The 18214-nt window shown below is 41.9% G+C and overlaps 1 protein-coding gene and 1 pseudogene across 2 annotated transcripts in view; one reads left to right on the top strand and one right to left on the bottom strand.

Moving 5' to 3' along the window:
• The window catches only part of LOC119575900, an 80804-nt gene that overhangs the window by 58715 nt on the left and 3875 nt on the right, over positions 1 to 18214 (top strand). The gene's annotated exons all lie outside the window — the stretch shown is intronic.
• LOC119576251 lies at positions 7973 to 17273 on the bottom strand (annotated as a pseudogene). The gene is made up of 32 exons (XR_005229035.1): positions 17245 to 17273; positions 16971 to 17167; positions 16733 to 16876; positions 14845 to 15009; positions 14644 to 14769; positions 14419 to 14576; positions 14107 to 14336; positions 13839 to 14026; positions 13535 to 13759; positions 13294 to 13457; positions 13089 to 13216; positions 12914 to 13010; positions 12647 to 12772; positions 12465 to 12572; positions 12212 to 12385; positions 11922 to 12115; positions 11649 to 11845; positions 11359 to 11519; positions 11089 to 11278; positions 10883 to 10996; positions 10592 to 10809; positions 10406 to 10515; positions 10196 to 10310; positions 9899 to 10116; positions 9637 to 9827; positions 9403 to 9563; positions 9233 to 9329; positions 9005 to 9156; positions 8634 to 8749; positions 8449 to 8559; positions 8214 to 8366; positions 7973 to 8115 (listed from the first exon to the last, which is right to left on the bottom strand). The product of XR_005229035.1 is annotated as an uncharacterized LOC119576251 (transcript).

Genomic DNA, 18214 nt, shown 5'->3' with positions numbered 1-18214 from the left:
GAAGGATATGTAAGAAAGAAAGAAAAGTTACAGTACATTTGGGGAATTTGAAGGGGAAGGAACTTTGAGGGTGAGAAAAAGGAATGGGGGGAGGTGGGTGAGTATCAGGGGGGTACAGGAGGTGGAGGGCATAGTTGTGACATGAAGGAGTGGAAGAGATATTTGGGGATGGGGAGGAAGGGTTAATGTAGGTGGAGCTGGAGCGGGGGGAGGTGGGCTGTGTTTTAGAGGGAGGAAGAGGAGGAGGACAACAGCAGCAAGGAAGGAAGGAAGGAAGGGGTGCAAGGGGAATACAAGGAGGATGGATATCAGCAGTCACAGATGAGGTGACTGGGGAGTTGTGGAATTGGAGGGTAGATAAGGGTTTTTGGTGTCAATTTGGGATTTTTATCAGATAGTTGAGTAGTCTGAAGTCTATTGGAGTTGGTTGGGGGAGTTGAGAGACTTTAAATTTTTGATTGGTGAAAGTAGGAGGTAGAAGTGGGGAAAAGCAAGGTGGTATGAGGGATAGGTATAGGGAGAGTGTGGAACGCCCTTGGGGTGGAGGGGGAAGGGCAGAGCAAACACATTACTGGGGAGTAGGGACCAAGAGAATCTGTCAATATGCTTCTTTTCCGATTTCACATAGAGCAAGGCAAAGCCTGAATCTGAGAGAGATACCCCAGACTCTACTTGTAGGTGGGCAGCCCCCATAAAATACATTATGGGGGCTGCCACAGTTGGTATGCACGACTGCAGAGCAATTCTATTGGTCATGACCCAAATTAGGCACAGGGTATTGGGCTTGGGAACAGCCGCCTTTGGCAGGCTGTACTAAATTCCAAAAATTGGACACTGAAAGGGGGGGTTATGGTTTAGGCAGGGTGGGATTATCCTAGGTAAGGATTAAAAAGGTCATACCTACTGAAATTGTGGCAATGTCCATGAGGCAGGCAAACAAGTCCTCTCCCCACTCTGACCAGTTTGTTAGATAGCAATTTGTTGGAGATGGTTTCACTGCAAGTATTGGGGGCTAGGAATGGGGTTGCAGAGATCCGTCAGGGTTGACAGTTCTATAGCTTAGTTTTGAATGCAAAAGACAAAACAGGAGCAATCATAGCCAAGTCAAAAATATCATTTGGCTGATCTAATAGAGCAAAAGATTTGTAGAGATGGCAGGGTAGAGAGCGAGGCGAGCGAGCAAGCAAATGTATTCACCCCCAGAGTCCCGGGGTATAGGTAAAGATTTGTACCAGGGTCAAATTAGCCGTTTATTCAAGTATATTGAAGTGGGGGGCTTTGGGGTGAAGCCCCCCCCCTCCCCAGTGAGGGGAACCCCCCCCAAAGAAGTCAGTTTACTGACCTACAGAACTCGGTTTTTGCAATCACCTGCATAGCAGTTGAGTGGAGAAGAGAAATGTAGAGGCAAGGCTCAAGGCGGGGGGGGGGGGTTGTTGGGGGCAGCCTATGGCTGCTTTAAGTTTTTGCTACCAAAAGGCAGTAACGGGGGCAATAATGGTGAACAAGGGAGTTCACTTTGATCAGAGCCCATTTTTTACCATGGTTAACACTACCACCCCAGGGGGCATAGGATGGCATAACTATAGGTATGCCTGCAGTTACCAGTATTAATCTTTCTCCTAAGCAAATATTATCAAGTAATATCATTAGGCAATATTGAGCTTGCCTAACATTCAACATTAGTAGGTTGGGCAAGTTCTGCTCAGAACTAAAAGGGACCTATTAGACAGGCTAATGGTTAATGGTTAATGGTTAAAAAGCAAGAGAAATGTGCTAGACATCTAAGGTCATGTAGCACTATGTTAATGTTTTGGAAGGGTGGTTGAGTTATTGATTATTTGTCTTAGCTTGGCAAAGTAATTGGTGAGTGAAAGGGTTAGGGTCGGGTGTGGTAAGGAGTTAGTTTATATGAAGGATATGTTTGTGTTTGTGGTATGAGAATAGTTTGTTGAAGCAGTAGTGTTGGATTGTGTAAGGATGTCTGATAGGTTGGGAGGTTGGTAAAGGGGAGGATAGGTGGGGGAAAGCAGAGGTACGGGTTGTTTCAAAACGTGGGCACGACAATAGGATGTGTGGGATTGAAAGGGGAACATTACAAAAGGGGGAAACATAGGGTGGATCAGATTGTGACATCAGTTAGGTGTGTGTTAGTTGGGTGTTGCCAATGCGTAATCGGGCGTGTGCAGTCTCCCAACGTCTGTTCCGATGAAATGGAGCTGACCAGGAGGAGATTGATAGTTTTACAGAATGTAATTTATTAGTGCGGAGGCTTGACCAAAAAGATTGCCATCGATTATACAAGAAGGTCTTAAAGTGTGGGTAATAATCCGTGGCTGGGATACGTGGAAGCGTGGTTGGTATGATGTGGACATAGAGGCAGGGGCGTGCTAGGTATCTGCCTTTTCATTGCCGGGGTTTCCCACATGGCTGGGCACCCAGCAAAATTGATTGTTTTATGGCATGTGGACAGGTAGAACAACCAGTTTGGATCTTACAAACAAGGGGGTTGGTGGGGTGTATTGACTTTATGAGAATTAATGAGTTACGGGAGTCAGTAAAAATTGTAAAGAGGAAGAGGAGAGTGAGTATGTGTTTTAGAGCAAAAGGAGTCCCATACATTTTCTGTAGTAAGGACACTGGATTCAGGAGGAAGGGAGTTTTTGGGGAAAGTACGAGTTGGGAAGATTACTGCAAAACCAGCACCGGAAGGTGGATTTGGAGCCATCAGTATATATGTGAATACTAGAGGAATGAGGGGGAGACTGGTCAAGGAAATGTGTGAGAAGGACAGTAGGAGGGATTTTTGATTTTGGTGGGTCGGGAAAACAGAAGAGCAAATATGGGGGTGAGGTATAAGCCATGGAGGGACGGAATGGACAGAGAACGGGAGAGGTTGGAGATGGGGAAAGGGGAATGAGAGGAGGGTATCCATGGGAGTGGAGAAAGGAGTAGGAAATCGTGGAGATGAAGCTAAGGTAAGAAGTAGGGGTTGTGGGATGTTAGTTTTAGGTGAGGGAAATTGGTTGGAATCGAACATAGCATCGGAGAGAGAAAAGGGGGCACGACGTCAGATAGAGAGGTATGCCTGATTCAGTGACAGGCTCTCAACTGGGGAGGAGCGAAAGGCGCCTAGTGCTAAGCGAAGCCACAGTGATGGATTGTATCAAGATGGGCAAGGGGGAAGAAGTTGAGGCAGAGGAGTAGATATGGCATCCAAATCAAGAGGGGAAAGGGGATCAAAGTAACATGAAGATGAAGGAGAGTTTTGCGACTGGGGCCCATGATATTTTGGGATAGAGTTTTTAAGATTCGAAGACGGCAGGGGAGCTTTTTTTAATGTGTAGAATATGGTCTCGCCACCAACAGTTTGGAGTCAAAAATGACACCTAGGAATTTGCCAAGGAACGGCATTGGAGTGGAGTCCCATATAAAGAGTGGGGGTTTAGGGGAGAGAAAAGAATGGAGAAAGATTAGAGTAGAAAAGCGGAAGCCATGGTTGTGGCCCAGGAAGATACTGATGAGATTGCAGATTAAAGAAATTGGTAGAGATTTGGTATGGATGTGCCAGAGGCATAGATGGTTAAATCACATCTTTAGTGATGACCGGGCCCTGGTGGTAAAACTGAGACAATATCATTAACAGCAAAAAGGGAAATAAAGTGGTACTGAGCACACTGCCTTGTGGGACACCTTCGATTTGGGGAAAGAAAATGATGTGGCAGAGGCGATTTTTGACCTGGAAAGTGCGTTGGGAGAGGAAGGACTTTATGAAGACACCCATGTTTCCACGTATGCCTAGAGAGGACAATTGTTGGAGAATATGGTACCACCATTTCGTATCATATGCTTTTTCTAGATCAAAAAAAATAGCTAGTACGGATTCATGGCGTGCAAATGCAGATGTAATATATGTCTCAAAATGAGCAAGGGGGTCAGCTGTGCTTCTGGCACGGCGAAAACCGAATTGGGAAGGAGAGAGAAGATTGTGAGATTCATGATACCACATTAAGCGGAAGTTCACCATTCGCTCTAATAGTTTGCACAAGCAGCTAGTTAGTGCGATGGGGCGATAGTCTTGAGGAAGGGTACCCGATTTATTGGGTTTCAGGAAGGGAAGGATAAGAGGAGCTCGCCAATTAGAAGGGAAATTTCCTGATGTCCAAATGTGGTTGTAAATTTTTAATAGGAATGATAAGGAGGAAGATGGGAGTTGCCGGAGCATACGGTAGTGAATACCGTCAGTGCCTTCATGAGTGTTACGGCACAATTGTAGGGCAGAAGAAGAAAATGGGGCATTATAGGACTCATCAGAGGATGGGGGTACGTTCTCTGGTGGTCTTAATAGAAGAGAAGTGTGGAGAAAGGTGAGAACCACTACTGACCTGGCTGAAATAATCACCCAGTTCATTAGCAATTTGGAGAGGATCAAAAATGTGGGTTTTCGAATAGGGAAAGGACAGGGGCAGGATGGGGGGGATGTTTGCCTGATAGTTTATGGATTCGGCGCCAAACATTTGAGATAGATGTAGAGGATGTAATTGATGAAACAATTTCGCCAGCTATTTGTTTTACTATTCCGGATTGTACGACGGAGATAGGCAGATGGTCTTTTAAAGGAGATAAGGGCCGATAGTTGATTTGGAGTACCTCTCTTGTAGCGGTAACTGTTCCAGGCTGCACGTTTTAAGCGAAGTGCTTTAGTGCAATCAGAATTTTCCCAAAATGGAACACATTTGGAGGTATATGGTCTTGAGGTTCGAGGATAGCTGTATGTGCAGCTCTTAAGACTTGTATTTGTGAAATACGTATCATTCTGAAGGAGGTGGGGAGGATGGAGGGGGTATGAATAGCAGAGAGTGAAGTGAAAATATGCCAGTCGGCTCTATCAAAGCACCAGCGTGGGGTTAGGGAGTGGTACGTATGAAGTAGGAGAAAGGAAAACTGGAAAGTGGTTTACTAAGGGAAAGTGGTCTAAGACTGACCAGTGGAAATCTAAATGAAGGAAGGGGAGCAAGAGAGAGGTCAATGCATGAAAAGATTGCGTGCGTGGTATCAAAGTGTGTGGGGCGATCTGAATTTAGAATAGTAAGGTCAGCGTGGAGAGGAACGCTCTAGAGATCGGCCTCGGGAGTTTGTGATAGAATCACCCCATAGAGGTGTGGCGGCAGTTAAAGTCACCAACTATGAGGAAAGGTGGTTGAAGTTTAGAAATTAGATTTTCAAAAGCAACAAAGTCAATGTGGTGGGAAGGGGAGAAGTAGACTGAAATCACTGATCCAACGATGAAGGAAGATACGGATAACTGTGCAAGGGACATTGGTTTGAAAGGGAGGTGTGACATAAGGTGTCTTCCGATTGATAAGTATGGATGAGACATAAAGGGAATGTGGGGGGAAAAGAAAGGTTTTCTTGAAGGCAACAATAGATGGGTTATAAGAGGAAAGGATATGACGAAGGTCAGGTCTATGGTAGCGGAAACCGCGAATATTCCAATGAAGGATAGTTATACTTTACTGATATAGATTGTAGTACGTGTTGGAGATTGAGGGGGAAGCAGCTAGAGGGGATGGTGGGAGGGTTAATGTGGGCGGGGTTGGGGTCAGGGGAGATGGGCTGTGTTGGGTGGGGGTAGGAGGATTGGGTGTAGGGGGGATATTGTTAGGAGGAGGATGGATATCAGCAGTTACTTGGAGTGTGGAAGGAGCAGGAGTTGTAAGATTTGGAGGTTGAGTGTCGGTTTTCATTAAGTAATCTTGAATATTTTCAATAGTTTCTTCTGAGGAGTTGGATGGGGAGTTTTGGGGGATAAAGGATTTCTTGTGAGGGGGGAAGAGAGGACTGGTGTCTCAAACATAGGAGCAAAGGAAGGTGGAGGTGATTGTGTGGTAGGGGAAGAGGGGGTGGAACGTTTGTTCTGCCTGTTATGGGTAGTGCGAGTAGGGAGAGGGGAGGTGTTGGGGTTGTAGTGGTGATTGAAATATCTGTAGTAGAGATTGGAGTGTCTGGATTTAGGATGGCAAAAGAGTTTGACTGGGGAAGGTAGGAGGTAGAAGAGGGGGGGTTAGATGGAGGGGGGGTTAGATGTAGGGGGGGGGGTTAGGAGAATTGGTAGAATGAGCAGTATTACTGGAGTAAGGAGTAAGAGAGAAACCACGTCGACGTGCTTCTTGTCTGGCTTCACGTAGTGTGAGTCCAAGTTTTGAAACTGAGAGTTGCTAACCTCAGACTCAAATTTGTAGGTGGGACAGCCCCTATAAAATACATTTTGGGGCCGCCACAGTTGGCACATGGTGTGATTTTGCAGGGCAGTTAGATCGGGGGGGATGGGCCCGGTTGGGCACATAGTGGGCATCTGGCTGTGGAACGGCAATGTTTTGGGTGGGGGTCCTAGACGCCAACAGTTTTGGCACTGACGTGGAGGAGGTTGGTATGGACGAACAGGAGGGATTCTCCTTCTATGTAGACGTTAAAGGGAAGGTCATCTCTACGGAAGGTAATTTTTGGCTATGTTAGTAGGCTTCTTTCGATGACCTCTGGGGGGAATGGAGTAGCATTGCACTGATGTTGCATCATAGTCAGTGAGACAGGCAAGTAGATCTTCTCCACAATCTGACCAATCTTTGTCATAGATTGGGCCATTCGCTGGGGAGATTGAAACTGTTTCGGTGCAAGTATTGAGGGTTGGATGGTGTTCTGCAAGGATGGGGTTACCATATAGGTCTGTTAGTTTGTTAATGCTATAGCTTTGGGTTTTTGGATGTTACCGTGACAAGACGGGAGCGGTCGGGTCGGCTACGGAAGAGACTTTACCTAACTTGTTTTTGGGGACATTGTTGGAAGAGAAGGGTGTTTGTCAGAGTAGGGAGCTGTGGGAGGGATCACGAAAATCGGTTTCCCCCTTTGGCTGCACTGAAGAGGGTATTCAAAATTGTTGTAGAGATAGGGTAGTAGAAGGGGGGGGGCGTGACGAAGATGGGGGTAGTGGGTTTAGGGAGGTAGTGTTATGGGAGGTGGGAAATAAGGCTGTAAGGTATTAATAAGGGAGGATGGGGTGGTTGATGTTGGAGGTTGTGGGGGTAGAGGTGTTGAAGTTGAGCTTGCTGGGAGAGTGGAAATGTTCCTTAAGGGTTGTACTAGTAGGTATTGATGAGGGGGTAGTTTTTGCAGTGGTCAAAGGAGAGCCTGGGGTCAGGGAATCGGGTGGGTTTACATTGTTGGGGGCTATTTGATAAGGGGCAAGCTCATTGCCCCTAATAGTGGGATAAGTTTTCATTACTGGCCATGGTAAGCCTGGATTATGTTTGGGGGTAAAAAAAAGTCCACCCTCAGGGTCCCCTTGAGGGGTAAGGGCTAGATAACAAAATCAGGGGAATACCCTGCCCATGGGTCCCTCAGGCCGTTCAGAACTGGCACAAAGTCAGCCTTTCCCTCCTTTCAGCACGGCTCTCACACCTTAGGAGTGGATAGGAGAAGGGTTTGGTGGGAAAGGGGCAGAAAAGAAAGGTGGGAAGGAAAATAAAGACCATGCAAAATTAGTTGAGTCGAGGGCCGAGTCCCAAGGTTGGGGGTTTCCCCCTCATTGGGTCCCAGTCTCCGCCCCCTAAGCCCCCCACGACAACAACGGGCAAGGATTGGGGGGTAGATGGCTAATGAAATACTTTTGTACCATAGATTGTATTTAAAAGTTAAAATAAACAAGCTCCACACTCCACTTATAATCTGTAAGAATTTTCCTTTGGCATTTAATCTTATTGTTATCATTTGATTTGGATTTTTTACAAGTAACAATAAGCAAGTCTCTGTCGTCTCAATCTTCTTCACATCAAGGGGAGTCTCACATACTGCAATGCTCTGCTGCAAATGGAATCCCTGAAAAGAGAATGTCAATACTTTATTAATTAATTCTTAACTACAGCTTTACTTTTTTTTTTTTTTTTTTTTTTTTTTTTTTTTCTTTACCTCAGAAGTAAGAGTTCATAGATATCTAGGGTACTTTTAAGTCCGAAAGTCACTGCCAAGTAGAGGTCTCGCCTATGGAAAGCGAGGCTTGGGCAATAGCTCCAAGCGTTGGTAAAAATTCGAATGGACATAACGAGAATCTATGTACTTGAACACCTGCAGAAGTAAAATATACATCAATACTTTCCATACTCTTACAGATGGCTTAAACAATTTTATACAACTCCATGTTATTCTAAGAAACCAACCCTTACCTGCACTTTTGTATTTAATTTTGTTCCTTGCATTTGAGATTTTGCCGCTTTGTACTGAGTAAGAGTAAAGAATCTTTCCTTGAGATTCTTCTTAGAATTCAGAAAGATGCCCGAGGTCACATGTTGACCCATAAATTCTTGAACAAGGGTGAACTGGAAAATAGAGTTATATATATATATACATACATCTTCGTTCTAAAATATAACGAGTTGTATATTCCTTTAGCCAATTTACCTTTTCTTCTGCAGTAGACCAGAGATACAATTGTGATGGGGCCATGAAAGGATCTACAGTATCATTTGCTGCCATCAAATTTGCTACCAAGAGCAACCAACCTTCATCTCCCTGAAATTGATGAACAATTAGGGACCAGAAATATTAAATTCTAAAATTTCATTTAAGTTCAGAATTTAACTTACCAGGGTCAAGTCGAGTGTTGAAGCACTATAGGCAGTATCTAGAGACCAAATCACATCTATGGCATTGTTATTCAACTTTAACACACTGACTTTTGTTGTTGGAGCAGTATTCACATCTGGAAAAAGGAAAGTAGCTAGTACAACTTGTGATTAGACAAAACTTGTTACAAGTGTACACTTAATTACACCAAGATCTTTAGACGATCCTAATTAAAATGCTTGTTTTAGATCCTAGACAAAAATCAGCATGGGTTGCTGATGAAAATGTAAACTAGTTTTAGTCATGATTATTATGACAGTTTCCTATTACACTGGGTTTGTCAAGTTGTAACCCCATGGATTAAAGGCATAGCAGCCAAACCCAGACTTACCAGAAATTGCACCTGCCGTCACCATGTAGGTGCCACCACTGGTGGTAAAGGATTTTGCATCTGCAATAATTCCTAGTGCTGATCCCTGTGGCAGGTCCGTTTCCCTATTGTTTAGCAAGATCTTTACAGTACTTGATCCACCATTGGCACAGCTAAAAGGAATTTCAACCAATTAAAAACTAGACCTTATATTAAGTTATCTGTTGTACAGAACTGTTTGATATGTACCTGCTTATTAGTCCAGGCCTTCATACCCTTCTGTACGGGAAGATGAAGCAATTTTTACATCCGTCTCTATCTGGCTCATGTTACCGTTATCATCAACCTGTAAAAGGTTGAAATTACACCATTTTTTCCTAAAATCTAGACATTACATTTGTATCTGAAGATTTACCTACTTCATGATGTGCATATTGCAAAGGGCCCATCTGCAATCGTAGTCCTGCAATCCCCGCCAGCCATACGATGAACCTCCAAATGTTCCACAACTCATTTTACCAGAAATGGATATAGCCTTTTCGTTTTTTCCCTTTCACCATAATGGTACGTTTCATAACATTCCTGAAATATTTCAGGAATTTTAGATTAATAAAAAAAGGTCATATTGAGGGGAGGAGGGAGAGCTTTACTTACCACAGGAGAGTAGCTTTGTGTCAACATGGATAGTTGACAAAGTCAAGTTTAGGTTCAATAAGCGGTCATTCTCTGCTTTAATGTTTCCTTGTAGGACCGAGGCCTCATAGTCGGTTTCAGAAAGATCATAACCATTTACATTTCCTTGTACCAACATATCTACTTGCGATATTGTTGGCTTCTCGAAGACCTAGAGCAAAAAACTGCTATATTATCCGTTTATAGAGACACCACATTAGGTACTTTCCCCACCCTACTTACCAACTCTTTAGTTATAGTTGCTGCCCTGTCTTTCCGGACCACATTATTATTCAAATCCAGAATATTTATTCCATTTACCACAGGGGCCTGCGTTTCACCCACTACATGTAACCCTCCAGAGAAGGTCTTTACTCCTTCTATCTCCTGCTGCATCCTTCCCGATTTAAAGACAATCTCTGACACCATGACTCCGTCTATGGTATCAACATAGAGGTCACCTGCAAATTCAGGAAATTTAGCATACACCCAATTTGAATTTAAGAGTTAAAATTATCCCCCCCCCCCTGAAGATATTACCTTCCACTTTCACTCCATCAAATATAGTAGATGAGCTTAATGTTTCTGTAGCATCTAGTTTGATCCTGTCAGATAGGAGCTGCTCAAGGTTCACATTATCCAACAGCCCATCAACCTGTACAATAATGAAGTTAAAGATTAAAACTTTACTATGTAACCCCCCCCCCCCCCACACACACACACACACACACACACTTCTGAAATTACTACCTGTAGATCTCCACTAATTGAGATGGGAGCTTTGAAGAGGATATTGGCAGCATGTCTATTATGATCCGAGAGCACCACCAAGTTGTCTACAGGTACTCCATCTAGTGATCCTGTAGATAATTAGAGGCATTATTTCATCTCTTAAGCCATGATATTGTATATACTTCAAACTTTCCAGGGCCTCACCATCAATAGCAAGTTCGCCAACAGAGAGACCACTGTTGAAAGTTTTGTCACCAGTTATCATGTATGGTCCACCGTCAAGTGGACTGCATGGGTATTCACATCCGTTACATTCATTGTATTTTATCAACACCCCTCAACACCAGATCCGTGCAGGGAAGTTTTACTTTCAGATTATCAACCGTCAGAACTTTGGTGAAGTCTGTATCACAGTCTATTACCTGCAAGGGGGTGGATTTTAGTGTTCATTCACACATCTTGACCTTCAGTTGTTCCAGAAACTGAAATACTTACACTTGCTTCATTGTCCCATAACAGTCACAGCATAGAGATTGTCTACATAAACGTCATCTATGGTGTTTGTTAGAAGATCATTCACAGACAAGTTTGTCATGAACTCTACTGTGCCTGTAGATAAACATTAAGTGGAGAAGGTAATTTAGTCTAATTATGTATATTCTGTTTAGAACAATCTTTCTACTTTTATCCATTAAACTAACCTGTTATTTCTTGGTTGGAAGACTTTGTAACTATCTTATCCAGGAAATGGAAGACATCCATGTGGCTTGTTCCAGCTTTTACTGGACCCTTTGCAGTTGCATCTTTTTTAACTAGAAGATTTGTTACTGCCATGTTGAAGGGCATTACCACATCTCCATTACCATTTTTCCAGATGGTTGAGGTGTTTAACTAGAAAAAAAAAGTGTTTTATTATACATCTTATAATTAATTACACGAATTTAAGACAAACAAAATCCTGCTTTACAAACCTGAACTACATTGCATCCATCAAGAACTCGAGACTCGGACGTTACATCAGCAATGATTAAGTTATCAGCAAAGTCCACCATGCCAGATACAATACTGCTCTCATCTAGGAGGAGGAGATTTGAGGACAACACTCCATCAATTTCTGCTGCAACCACATTAGCTGTAAAGTAGAAGGTCGTGTACATTACAGGGATGCAGGTAGAGTGCAGTTATACTGCACTCCTTTCCATTATTGATAGCCCTTTAAATTTAAGATCTGGTTACCCAACTCTGCATTCACTCTACATACTAGCCATAACATCCCCATTGATGGTGTACTTGCTGCCAACGTTCTGGTTTGTGCTCTTTGTCAGTATTCTGGTCCGATAGTGGAACTACACTAAACCCGTTTAGTGAGTTGTTGGGTTGAAGTTGCCGGATATAGATACTGGCTTTGTGAAAGTCTTCTTTTCCGCCAATTGCACCATTGTAATTTTGTGGCACAACCTGAAATTTATAGTAAAATGTAAAACTCTTGTAGCTTGTGTTTTCTAACACACATTTTAAACTTAAATGCCCTTGCCTTGCTAAGGTAGGTGGTCCAGTCCTTGCTGTTAACCATGGTCAAAGATGGGCTCTGATCAAAGTGAACTCCCTTGTTCACCGTTATTGCCCCCGTTACTGCCTGTGGTGTAGCAGAAGTCTTCTTAAGGCTGCGGTCTACAAGATCCGTCACATCAACACCATCAACAGTTCCACTAACGAAGAGGTCATTAGCTGCAAGATAAAGCATTTTATCAATGTACCTACAATGTTCCATTTGCCACTTTTGGCATTTAAAAATCAGGTCAATAATTCTATTGTCTTGTATACCTTTCGTATTGGAGGTGAACTTCAGGGGCCCAGCAAGTGATGCATCTTCATTTACCAAGACCAAATCCTCTGTAGCAGATTTCACATCCATTCCATTAAGGCTCTGAACAGTAAGGTCTGCACTAGACAGCTGCAGAGATGTTGCTGTAGCTTTGTCCAAAAATGCAAGACTCCCTGAAAGGATAAATTTGTTAACTACTTGCTAACTGGTGAAAAAAAAAATAAATAAATAAATAAATAAAGCTTAACTCACCAGTTTGGGGCAGTGATTGGTCAAGCCGTACCAAGTCGGTCACAACATTCCATCCATTGAGGTCACCATTCAGCACCAAGTCACCCATATGATGACCTTACCAAAGGTCTAGAAGAAGATTCGTTTTAGTAAAAGTTTGAAGACTTTTTAGTCATAAAACTAAGAATAAAAAAATTACTTACGGTCTCTGCTTCTATGTCTTGATTATCAGATAGAGTTACCAAGTTATCATGTAGTGAAGATACATCCACACCATCTATTACTTTGCCATCTGTTACTTTGAGATGTCCATTTATGGTTACCAATCCCTGTAAAAGTGGAAATTTAATTTCCCCCCTAAAAAAATTTGGGCCTAGATTTATTACAAATACCATTTACAATATAGCACCATCTTTAATTCAAATTGAAAAGCTCATTAGAAGCAACTAGTGTTTATCCAAAATTCTTACCTGGAAGGTATAGGCTCCATTGATGGTTTGGGAGCCTGTCACAGACAAAAAGTCTGCCATCTGGTGGTTGTTTATATTCTTAGCAGTCACATAATCACTGCAATTAAATGCAGCTCAATTAGCTCTTGAAATAACCAAGTTCTATTTTTATTAGCCATATACATAGAGCCTTTACCTGAAAGTGGTAGATACAATCTCTGGCAAGACATCAATTACTTGATCAGTTTCCTTTCTCCAATAACGGTCTTCTATGCCTTTGAGTGCCAATGCATTGATAACTTCAACATCTACATCCTCTGTCACCTGCATGTAGGAAACATTTAGCTTTCCGATACCTTTTTTTTTTTTTTTTTTTTTTAATCACCAAACTCTTTACTTACATGAAGTGGTGCATTAAAGACAACAGCCTTTTCTACGAAGAGGTTTCCATGGTCATCCATCTTATCAAGGCTATAGGGGTCGATGTTATTAATGGTAACAGAATCCAACATCTTTACTCCTTCAGGGCCAGTTACCAACACGTCGTCAGTGAAGGTTAAAGCGCCTAAAAAATAACAACTAGATTAGTGTTCACCTAACCCTCCCACACACTAGGCTCTTTACTCAGCCAGTGGGACTTACCCGATATAGTCTGGTCAGCATCAAACAGTCACAACATCTACGCTTAGATTTATTCCACTGATGTTGGAGCAGCCTATAGCTGCTTTAATGTTTGCATTTGTAAAGGTATAGACACCATTTATGGTGGTGGTATCTTTATCTACAATGTTATCCATAACAATACCATTTAGTATTGGGCTGATCAGGTTTCCTGACACTGGAAGTCTTTCTGGTAGGTTACATCACCTGGAAAAGGTAAATTACAGTATTTCTTAAGTTCATACTCTTCAGTATATTTACTGAAACTAAAATCTAGTTTTGTTACCAGATAATGTAAAGTCTCCAGAAGTTCTGACAACCATGGTGTTAAGTTCTTTCATGTCGACACTATTGATGTTTTAACATCAACGTTGCCATCCACATTTACATCATGTAGAGTAAATGAGCCATCCAGTATTTGGGGCTGTACACATTAGTGTACACCAAATGGCTTGAAAGATCAGATAGGTCGACCTGGAATAAGAATTTTTGTTTATTTATAACATTCTATTGTCACCGATAGAATTTAGACAAACTAGTTTATCAGTTCTTACTTCATTGAGAAGTTGAACATCTAACTCTTGCAGAATGGTCATGCTATGGAAGGTTTTCTTGTCCATAAAGGTAAAATTGTTTCCTTTAGTCACAATTTTACTAGTGTCTATTCCATAAGGACTAATGAGATCCATCACCCTGCTTGCCATGGATGTGGTTTACATGGAAATCAACTGTAGTGATGATTACCCGTTACTTCTTGTGAAGCAAACAGACTTCCTCATGAATTCTGAAATCACGAGATTAAATTAAATTTCCACTTCAGTGGAGCTCCCAACCCAGTCTACTTCTTTAATTTTATTTGTACTTACGGTTGGTAAGCACATCATTAATAGGTGAAGACAAGCCTTGCTCTCTAGTAGAGAAGAGATCGTTTCATTGAATGAACGTACATTGAAGCCCTTATGTTCTGCTCATTCCATAAATCATAAATGTGCTAGACATATCCAGCCCCGGGCATATCATTTAACTGAAATTTAAGCCACATTAGTTTTAAAACCATAAGCTTCCTCCACATCTTCCATTGCATTACTAACCTTTGTAACCCGTGTGCATTCGATTCGAATTTGTCTGCAGTTATGACAGAAGCAACAACAGACCCTGAAAGCACTTGGTTTTGTTGAATGATACAAGAAAACCATCCAAGCTAGCACCAATGGCCTCTACATCATCCTGTAAATAGATTTAACATTAGACAGTTTGTTAATGTCCAACTTGGGGGGGGGGGGGAAGATTACAATATACTGCCTCCAGGCTATCAGTCTTTGCGAAGAACTCTTTGAAAGTTTCTTCCATGGGGTTTTGTGTTGTACCTTGACCCTTTACATTTGCAGTCTGCAGTATACCTGTTGTGCCCCCAATGGTCAGACCAGCTGTGAAGATTTGAAGTTTTTTTGCCAGGTCTGGAATTTTAACATTAGCTGCCTTTACTAAATCTAATAATTTGGTTTCAATTTAGTATACTAGTATCATCTTTTCCTATACTAGGACATCTCCACTGTAGTACAAGTCAATCTACAAAGGTTTAGGACAGGGTTAGAGGGGTGAAAATCTAGGGTAAAAGGGTGGTTAATTTATGGTGGGGTTTGGCTAAAAAATGGTAAATGAAGGCTCATTAGAAATGTTTGAAATGATGTAGGGAAGATCATTGACAAGGGAGTATCTTGTGAAGGGATGCTAGGAGAGAGGGGGGGGCAAAACAAATTAAGCAGGGGTTGGGGCATTGAGGAATTGGCATTTGGGGGGATAACCATTCTATGTGTACAGAGTCTAGTGCAAAACAAAGGGAAGAGACAATGTTAATGTTGGTAAGAGGGCAAAGATTTGCCAATATGGTGTTAGAGGAACATATTAAAATCTCTTTACAAAAGGTTATTTCTAGTGGTGGAGGAAGTGATTTGATGGAATGTTGGTATATTGGAATTTTTTAGAAATGGTCTAGTGTTAAATAAATGGGTAGAGGAGAGGTTGGAGAGCATTTTTTAAACCTTGAAGTTTAATTGGGAGGGGGAAAATTTAAGATCATGTGAAGTTTATACTTCAAGCAGGGGCAGAGCAAGTCATGTACAAAAGGCCAGAGTTAAAAAGCTTTACCTAGATGAGGAAACCCCACTATAAATATTTTAAAACCCACAGTTAAAGTTTACATGGCAATTTAAATGATCATGACCCCTGTTGGGCAAAAACAGTAGGAAAAAAAAGGCCAATGTTAAAATGGTCATGTAGTTTTTTACAAGCAAGACCAATTTAAGTAAGGGGGGGGGGTTGTCATTTGAAGGCACCCTTTGGGGCTAATACTTTTAAAAAAGCTGGGGGAAGAGTTTGCACTAATCCAGCAGTGCATTTCCCTGAAGTAGGCAAGTCTCATTCAGCAATTAATCTTTGCTAAACTTGGCATATTGAAACTTAATATAGGGAGCAAGGCTGGGCAGGTGCAATCTTAAAGATTGCACTATGTAATGCACAAGCTAGCTACCGATTTAACCAACAAGGACTAAATTTAGTCATTGTTTCAGAGACTTTACTTTGACAGTAAGGGACTCTTGTGTCCCCCTGAGGGGGATTTAAAAGATTAATGTAAAGGGCTATAGGATAGCGAGTGTTAAGGACCACTTTTATTACAGGGAGGTGGAGAAGAGGAAAGCTTGAAAGCTATGCTTTGGGTATAGGCACTTGTTGGCATTAGGTATGCAAGTAAGAGTTCACTTTAGGGCAGAGCCAAGTGCAGGACAAATGAAAATTCTAAATAAAGGGTCAGGCCTCCAAAACCTCTACTAGGCGACAGATTGGCTATGGGAGGCCTGTAGTGTGGTGGTAAGAGGTGGTCCTCCCTCTTCCCCCCCCCCCACAAGGGGTAAAGCATAGGTAAGGGGGATTAGCATGTCCATGGCTCATGAGGTCGTTTCATGAGCCATCCAAACCTAACCTAAACATGGCTCATTAGGGAGTTTACAGAGGGGTTAGAGGAGATACCATGTAGAATTACTAGACAAAGGCAGAGTAGAGAAGGCAACACTAGACATCCTCTAACTGCCATCTCCTAAGCTGCCCCCCCCCCCCCCCCCCAAACAATGGGCATGCAGCTCTAGAGCCCTTGCCCAAATCAAGCTTGTTTTACAAACATACCAACCTGTGATACATCATTAGTCATCACAATTTCATCTGCAATTGCTTGTTCAAGCAGAGAAATTGTTGGTTTTCTGCATTCCAAGTCTGCTTGCAAGTCGACAAGACACTCGAGAAGAAGATCTTCCCTGTCTTTTGGTTTCTCTAAAAAAATCAATTAGAATCATTATTACACAAGTTGAAATAACAAAGTCTGTATTGAAAATTTAGCAACAGGATCTAGTTAAAATCAAGTTACCTAGGTTTACTTCGTCCATGATCACTTCCCTAGAGTCGAGACTGCTTTTTACACCTTCCTTACAGACATACACAATCACATAAGTATTGCTTAGTCTCTTCATGAGAAGATTATGTATGGAGTGGCAGTGCGTTTGCATTACAAAGCTAGGCTTGAAATAACCATACACCTCATCTGTATAAAAGGATACACTGTCCTGTAGAGGAAAAAAGAATAAAATTAAGAATATGCTTATACCTAACAATCTTCAAGACTGAACAAAAAAGAAACTTACCCACGGGCAGTCATGAGAATAGTTTCTAGCGATGGAAAAGTGAAAGACTGTATGCTTGTAATAGCGGGTACAGAGTTCTGCGTTTCCAAACGTTTGCCATTGGAGAAACCCTAGACCTGGGAAGAAGGTTTAGGATTATAATTCTTGTCAAATCTGACAAGGAAGTAGTAGGGACTACTCATTTTAAAACCCACCTTCCCCAACGGTAGACCACTGCTTCAGCACCAATATTTAGAATTACATAATGTTTCCCCTCTTGCTGCTCATAGAAGTATGCAGTGCTAGCGACTTCCATCTCATTTAGTATTTGGCTTAAATACATGGTATTTAATGCTTCATTAAATTTATACACATGGGTACCGTCTGGAAGTCAAAGCGTTAAATAAATAAATAAAATATATATATATATTTTTTATCATTAAGTGATAAAATCTTGTAGACAAACTTACAACATTAGATGTGCCAAAGACCAAGTAGTATTCTCCTCTGTTTTTGAAGCCAGTTATGCTAGTTACATTTGACATCTGAACGAAATTTCATCCTGCTTATCGAAGTGGTGACCCACTAGTTTGTAGAGACTGGAAAGAAAGTAACCTTAATGCAACATCATTAACACTACACGCTAATCACAGAAGGATATACACTATACCTTGAAGAAGGTTCATGTGCTTTTCCCGGAGCGGAACTTCTTATGCCCATCACCAAATACAAACTGCCGCCATCTTCAAATAGAGCATTCCCCTACTATTCCATTTACTTGGAGAACTTGAGGTATATCCAGACTTGACGTGAGGAGGTCCACACGAATCGTTTTAACCAAGTCTTTGTCCACACTTGATATTACTATCCATAGTACTCCATTGGATGGGATATAAGCCTGGAAATTGTACAAATGCTATATGAATTCTACTGTAAAATTCAAGTAACTAGTAATATTCAAGGATCCTCATGCTCTTAAAAACAGCCCTTT

The sequence above is a fragment of the Penaeus monodon genome, chromosome 8 (genome assembly GCF_015228065.2).
Source record: "Penaeus monodon isolate SGIC_2016 chromosome 8, NSTDA_Pmon_1, whole genome shotgun sequence".
Lineage (NCBI taxonomy): Eukaryota > Metazoa > Arthropoda > Malacostraca > Decapoda > Penaeidae > Penaeus > Penaeus monodon.
This window is presented reverse-complemented; position numbering and strand designations above follow the sequence as displayed.